Below are 8,200 nucleotides of genomic sequence, written 5' to 3' on the forward strand. Positions count from 1 at the left end.
GGCTAGATAGACCAAGAAGATGAAGAAGAATGAACCGGCAGCATCTGCACTAGTAAATATAGATATCTCCTCTTACAAACCTTTGACACATTGTCAAAGAATAGTAAAGAATATTAGGAGAAAGTTACTTCATGATTTAATATATTATTATGATGAATTCAATAGTGAGGAAAAAGATGAAGTACTACAGGAAATCATTCTTTATTTATGTAAAAATGATCGGTCACCATCAGAGATTAAATCTCAAACACCGGATTCATTATTTAAGGCATTCGATAACAAGTGGCACATTACCATTGAAAAGGAACAGGAGATTAGGGAGAAAGTTTTTGCACAGTACTTCCCTAAACTCTCAAATTCAAAATTGTTTGATGCCCTAGATCAAAATAAAGGTCTCTTCTTCACAAGGAGAAGAAGACTCTGGTTGTTGGAGGGGAGATTTGATGATGTAGAAAAAGATACACATCAGCACATGGCCCATGCTATCAGCTCTCACAAAGCATGAATGGCCAACCTTCAAGCAGAAAAGGAACTGGTTACTTCCAAACTAGATGAGGTCTTTGATGAGGAAGGAAACCTGGTGGAAGAACCAATTGACACCATCGATGTCGATGCTCTAGATGTAGATGATGTCACTCAGGACATACCTTCTAAGGGTACTGAACAAGGGCAATAGGCCGATCAGGGTGGTGAACAAGCTGTGGACACATAGCAAGCGACAAAAGACCAAGAAGAGAAAAAGAAGAAGGATGAAGATGAGAAAAGGAAGAAAGAGGAAGAGAAGAGAAAAGAAGAAGAGGAGAAATGGAAAGATGAAGAAAAGAAGAAGCAAGAGGATGAAAGGAAAAAGAAAGAAGAAGAGGATAAGGAAGAAAAGAGAAAGAAGGAAGAAGAGGAGAAGAAAAAGAAGGAAGAGGAAGAAAAGAAGAAGAAGGAAGTGGAGGAGAAGAAGAAGAAGGAAGAGGAAGAATAGAAGAAGAAGGAAGTGGAAGAGAAGAAGAAGAAGGAAGAGGAAGCACAGAAGAAGAAGGAAGAAGAAGCAAAGAAGAAAGTAGAAGTAGAGCAGAAGCAGAAAGAAGAAGAAGACAAGAAGAAGATGGAAGAGGAAGAGAAGAAAAAGAGAGAGAAAGAAAAGGAAGAGAAGGAGAAGAAAAAGAAGGAAGAAGAAGACAAGACCATTGAAGCAATGAAGACCACACAGATGGAAAGTCCTAAGGCAACCGGTAGCCAAGCCAAATCGGCTGCTATCTCGAGCCCCATTGATCTCCAATCTACAAGTGAGTCTGAGCTTATGCAAAGCATCAAGGTTGCCCAAGAGCGCCTTGAAGGCATTCGAAGGAAAAGAGAACAAGATATTATTCAGGTAGCTATAGACACACTTACTGGTTTAATCCCTGGTACTAATCTTCCTGACACTAATTCCTCACTTGCACAACTTAAACTTTTGTGTACTGTAGTGGATGATTAGGTGTAGAGTCTAGAAGAAGCAGTAGAGGCCAATGTAAATAAAGAGCACCAAAAGGCTCTTAATGTTGCTCTAGTGAAGAAGTTGAATGAGCTTAGGACTGAACTACTAAAGGATCAAAAGGACATAAGGAATGCCTTGGATGAGGGAAACTTGCTACTTAGCAAAATCTATCAACCTCATCTATTCTGTGATGATGTGCTAGCCAAGAAACAATAGATTCAAATGGACTTACGGTCCTACTTGGGCACATTCAAGACTCCTTATGACTCCTTTGTAGCATATGGGCAAACCGTTCACCGGTTCCAGATCCAGTCAACCAAGATGGAGCAAGAGATCAGCACACGGTCTAGGGATTTGCAGGAGCTTCAACTGGTATTACTCCCACGACTGCAAATTCTTAAGAAGTGTTATCTAAACCTAGAGGCCCTTATAGTCACACAGGAACTAAGCATAATAGATGCCATGGAGGAACAAGTATCATAGATGCAGACAAAGAAGGAAGTGGCAACCTCCTTACTTGAGTCCTGGTCCCTCTCCATGAAACAATTTTTGCAGGACTATAAAGCGGTTTTTGACAAGTATTATTCATTATTGTCATAAACTCTTTTATATATGGAAACAGGTTTTTCAGCAGTACTTTGTCATTGTTGGCAAAGGGGGAGAAGTATGTCTGGTTTTTGTTTTTACAATTTTGAAATTTTGATATATCAGGGGAGAAGTATATCAGGGGGAGAAGTATCTATTTTGAAATTTTGATATATGTTGTGATATATGTTATATGCTCTGATGATTATGCTCTGAATGCAAAATTTCTATACACTCTGTTGATTAAGGGATAGTGTATATGCTTAGGGGGAGCAATTTTGTTAATGGCAAGTTTTTTTGTTGTAAAACACTTAGATGTCAAAATTATTTTCCTAAGTGTTGCCATCAATGTCAAAGGGGGAGAATGTTGGCATTTTTGATGTTTATGTTGTGATTGTCATTGATGGACACACACTTATATTGAGATCCCCTTTATATGTATGAGCTCATGCTCAACTGGTATTTGTTGCAACTGGTATATTGCATACTAGTCTCTAGACTAGTGATTTTGCAGAATGTGTTTCCCGGTCTGAAGCGGCATGTCGACCCCAAGTGGTTCGCAGATCACAAGTGGTACGAGGGAGAAAAGTGGCACAACACATTCTTACCAGTCTTCATTTGTGACAAACCGACAACTGGTATTTTGTATGAACCGGTAATACTCTGTGATGAGTTACCAACCGACATTTTGTGATGAAGTTACCAATCCACCAATTGTTTGACGGTGCCGACACATTGACGGTGATTCTTGTGTTGTGTTACTAAGTATGTCTAGATTTATTGAACCTAGGAAATTGTGATGTAATCCTATTGGACTGACATGAAATCAGATTCCTTTAAAAGGAAATCATGTCTAGGGTTTTTAAGTTGTTGCTAAAAAGGGTTATTATTGAGCTAGGGTTTGTGGTAGAAGTTAAGAACAATCTTATCAGAGAAGATCAAGTTGTAACTATGAGAGAGAGAGAGACAAGACTGAAGTAATGCTGGAATGCATTAGCTGTGAGCAATACTGGATCTAACCAGGCAGTTTGTGCTATTAGATAGATCAAACACTTGTTGATTACTCACATCTTTGACAAGTCTATAGCCCTTAACCGGGTAGGCCTCAAAGCCTTTGTAAAATCCTCTAACAAGGTGGTTCACACATGTGAATCTAAAATCCTCTAACAAGATAGTCTTTAATCAGACTTATCTCCTAACAGAGATTGAGATTCCTAACAAGATCTGTTCTAGTGAAGAACATTGTAAGACCTTAACTGGTCTGACCTTAACCGGTCTGGTTTCTATTCTGCAGATAGTGACTTGTGAGTTCCATCTCACCGTGGTTTTTTCCCAGTTGGGTTTCCATGTCAAATATCCTGTGTTATGGTTGTATTTCTTTTGTGGGTGAATGTTTTATTCGCATTTTGGTTTGCATGTGTGGTAACCGATTTGACTGTCAGACTACTTTACCGATTTATCTTTAGACTGTGTAAGTGTTTTAGTGTAGTAGTTTTTGGCATACTAATTCACCCCCCCCCCCTCTTAGTATTCATCAAGGAAATCGACGAGAGGAGGGGGAACATATGGGCCTTGTATTACTCGAGCTACCCCAAGTCTATCCTGAGGCATATTTCCCCCCAAGCCTTGGAAAAGATTGATGTCAAAGTAGTTGACATGCTTTCCCAAAACAAACTCAACACACATTTTTTTGATGAAGTAGAATGGAACATCGATATTGTTGTTGAGTGGTCTAGCAAAAACCATCCACCAACAACCCCAAAAGTTTTTTATACAATATCTTCATTTTAACACCATTTGATGGAAAGTTTTATCTTTTTTTATATCTACAGGCTATCTGGTGTAGGGATTAAAGAACAAGGTAGCAATATCAACTTTAGATATCTCAAGCTCCTTCACCTAATCATAGGCTAAGTCATCCACATGTTTATCCCTCATGGCCTCTCGCCATAAAAGAATGGCATTGTGCTTAGTGGTGATAGTTTCTACATTGGATATTATAGCATTTAGTGCGGTTAACATGTCTGATAGACAAGGGATTGATCTACAATAAACATTTTCAATTCCCCTCAATTGTTTCAAATTTTTACCAATTAAGTCTTGAATTGAGGGGGGGTTTGGTAACAAAGGGTTTGACAAAGGAGGGTTTGGTGGTTCTGGCAGTTATGAATTGTCATTTTTATCACCCATGTTACTTGATTGAATTTGGAAATTTGGATTTAATTAAAAAAATTTAAAAAATAGTGTATTTGAAATTAAAAAACCTAATTTATATCAAACAATTGAAATAAAAAATGTGAATAAATGATAAAAACATGTGGAAATAAAAAAAAACCATACCTATTGGGAAGATTTGACAAAAAAATGCTTCACAAATCGGATATCGGCTATAAATTTGATATCAATTCACTCCAATTCACATGGTCTATTGGTAAAAATGACTCATGAGTTGTCCTAGTCAGGTATAAAATACCCACAAAGATCAAATATTCGAACCGTGAACCCTTTTCGGATTTTAAAATATGATGTTTTTATATTATGGGTGTTTGCACCAAGATGGTATGCAAAAAAGTGGACACACATTAAAAAAAAGTTGAAAAAATAGAAACCGCATTCGCGGTTTTAAAATTTTAAAAAACCGCATATGTAGTTGTAAAGCGGAAAATCGAACCCTAGGTGTTCCCCCAGTCCAAGGAGAGAGAAAGGAGGTCACTAGGATTGATGGTTTTCACTTAGGAGAGACTTTGCATTCAAAAGAGGGGTTGAAACTCACAAGATCCAATCCCACACAATGCAAGATTGAATTCTAAATGAATTTCAAGGGTTGAGACAGCAAGGATACCCTCTTTTGTAAAGAATGTAGATAGAAGGATTGAACTAGGAATGTATGTAAAAGTAGGAAAGATTCGCTTGTAGACGGAGATAGAGACACGGGATGAAGCTATGGACCTGAAATTAGCAGTAAAATGTCGAGACGATGTTGTCTTGCAAGTTTGAGCGAAAGTTGACAGGACGATGGCGCCCGGAGTGCACACGGTCCTCCGAAAAATCCATGAAACAAAGGGGGATCTATTCATCTCTGCACAAGGATTCCAGATCTTCAATTACAGCCGCGTACCTGCAACCTACACATAGAAAAGAGAGGACAATTGGGGGGTTAGGGATTAGGGGTTTGCCTTCAGGTCAAACCCTGGTTTTGGAATTAACCAAGAAATGAGAATGTTGTAAATGTAAATGTCTATAATGTAATCAAGTACTGATACCTTGTTGTAAGAATGTTTGTATTCTTACATGCGAAGGTGTAATGATGTTGTATGTTGTATGTTGTGTGTTGTAGGTGATCTCCTCTTCAATGGTTGAATCCTTGTCTTGAACGCAACACCTAGCCTTGAATGGAGACCTAGAATGCTCAATTGCTTGAAGGAATGCTTGAATGTTTGAATGTTTGAATGTTTGTCTATCGCTTCCGCCTCTTGCACGCATATTTTTCTTCTCCATTTTTCATGAGGGGAAATGTAGTTTATATACTTATCAATTAGGGTTAGGAGACTGATTTTTCCGACCTTAGGCCGACCTAGGAACATTATTTTCCAAATTGCAAACTTGAAGACCCGATGCCCAACAAGAGACCGGGCCCAAAATAGGGCCAGGGACCAGGGCGCTGGGTGCCATTGTCCTGAGGGACCAGGGCACTAGGCACCATGGTCCTGAGGGACCAGGGTGCTAGGCGCCATGGTCCTGAAGGATCAGGGTGCTGGGCACCATGGTCCCACCTCCCGGGACAGCAGGGTGCAAGGAGGATCAGGTCAAGGTGCAGAAAGATGTAGTTTTTCATGTCGTAAACAGGTTTCGGGGTCTCCATTCAGGTTCAACGTTGCGCCGCCATCGTGAAGACCCAAATGCAGTCGAAATTGCAAGTGCTGCAATTTTACGACGCTACAGCAGTTAGGTTCATTGTGTCTAAGCCTAAAGGGACAAAACTGTGTATGTGGTCCTTTAGGAAATAAGACCACGTACATAGTCCTTTAGGAAATAAGACCGCGTACATGATTATAGTTTCTAAAGGACCACATACACGATCCCTATCAATAATTTGTTTTTTGGACTGTGGACTATTATTATTTCCATCTTGGTCTAGAGCGAGTTTGAAGGGTTTTTGGGTTGCAAACTGTGCACGAGCTCCAATTTTTCACACCCAGACGCCATGGAAAGAGATTGGTTATGCATTTTTTTGTTTTTCTTGCAAATTTGATAAATTTTATTTACCTTTTCAATTTAAATTTGTTGATTTTTATTTTTAAAATTTTTTTTTTGTTACCAATATCATATTCTGAAAATCCAAAACCACAACAAGATGCACCTCAAAACCCACAACAAAACCCTCAGGATACACCTCCAACTCCTCCTTTAGACCATACAATAGCTACACATGAAGATTTGCTTAATCAGTTAGGGTAAAACACTGCTCAAATAACTAGACTGATTAATATATTGAAAACATCTGAGCTTGAGCATCATATATCCCTTGCCACTAGCCTAGAAACATTGGCTAGTGGTGCCATTGCATTTTTGAGTCAGATTACAAAATGGGGAAACTATAGGGATAGGTGTCACACTTATTATGCTGATGGGTTATCATATGATGTAGTGAAAAATAAAAACATAAGTAAAGCACAAATATGTGCTCTTTTTGTTGATCCTAGAACTGGTGAGTCCTTACCTCCTAATGGAAAGAGGTTTCCCATACATTGGTGTACCAATCTATAGATGAAGAATCTTTTTTGGAATAGGTGGTGGATGGTCTTTGACAAACCACCTTGTAATAATTTTGAGGTTCCTTTATATTTTTTTAGGAAAGTACATATTGCGAGTTTGTCCTCAATGAGCGACCTAATTATTTTGATATGAGAGAGTTCCATGGTAGAGGTGGTTGCTCTGTCTAAGATAGACCTAGAGCCCATAGGGTAATAGACCTGCAAAGTCGTCACCCCCTAGCACCCAAACCCAAGGTGCATGTGATGGTCCCAGTAGCCCTAAAAGAATCAATGGAGCTAGAGACTCTTCAGGCAACCACAACATTGACTAATGTGATCATCTAGCATTGGTCATTGTTAACACACCGTCTTCATCTAGATGATGATCCATTAACTAAGGCAGCTGGCATTGATCAGCCCATTGAGCATGTGTGTCCCACTTTCTCGAGCATATTCACAGTGATGGATGTCAAGGCTAGTGTAGATGGTTCCATATCCCATCTGTGCACGATTTGCGGGAGTAGATTTCAAACCTGCACAACTCAAGATGTGGCGCTAATGGATAGATTGATGGACATGGTGTTTGCTAGTCAACCGCAGACACAGGTGTGTTGATTTGAATTCATAACATTTTATTTACAAGTCACTTAAAAATTTTAATTGTAAATGAATTTTCATTTATAGATCAATTTAAATTGATACAAACAATATGTATTTTAGGATGCAACAACAAGTTTTAATACACCACCTGATATTCCTCCCGTAGTTATTACAACTACAACTTCGACACCTAAGGTATAAATTTTGTAACATGTTAAAATAGAATAGTACTTTGAATTCAAAAAAAATTATAAGATATACTAACTATCTTTAATGGTTGATAATTTTTTGTTTTGTAGGCATTGATAGGGCACCAAATGTCCCACATTGATGATGTCACACTCTCAACGATTGATGTTGGCCTACAAAGCTATGTGGTATCATATTTTGTACACCTTATTTTATGTATTATTTTAATGGAATATACAAGTCATTTAAATTTTTTATATGTTAAATTATGTTTAATATTATCTACTAATAACTCTTTGTTTGTTTTAGGGTACCCCCTCCATGTCTAGGCCTCATCCTCCGTGAAAGAAATACTTGACGATGCCTAAACATGGGAAGAAGGTAATTGAACACATTTTTAGATGTACAATTGTTTGAAAAGGTTGAAATTGTCTTAGTTGGAATTTGTAGATTGATTAGTGTTTTTTGTCTAGTTTATATACAACGACCATTGGGATTTGTAGATTTGTTGAATGCACCTGATACACCTAAGGATCTAGAGAGGGAAGAGGTATGTATCTCTACTTTATTTTCTTGATTTGATGATTATATGCACGTGTACATG

Source organism: Cryptomeria japonica, chromosome 7 (genome assembly GCF_030272615.1).
Source record: "Cryptomeria japonica chromosome 7, Sugi_1.0, whole genome shotgun sequence".
Classification (NCBI taxonomy): domain Eukaryota; kingdom Viridiplantae; phylum Streptophyta; class Pinopsida; order Cupressales; family Cupressaceae; genus Cryptomeria; species Cryptomeria japonica.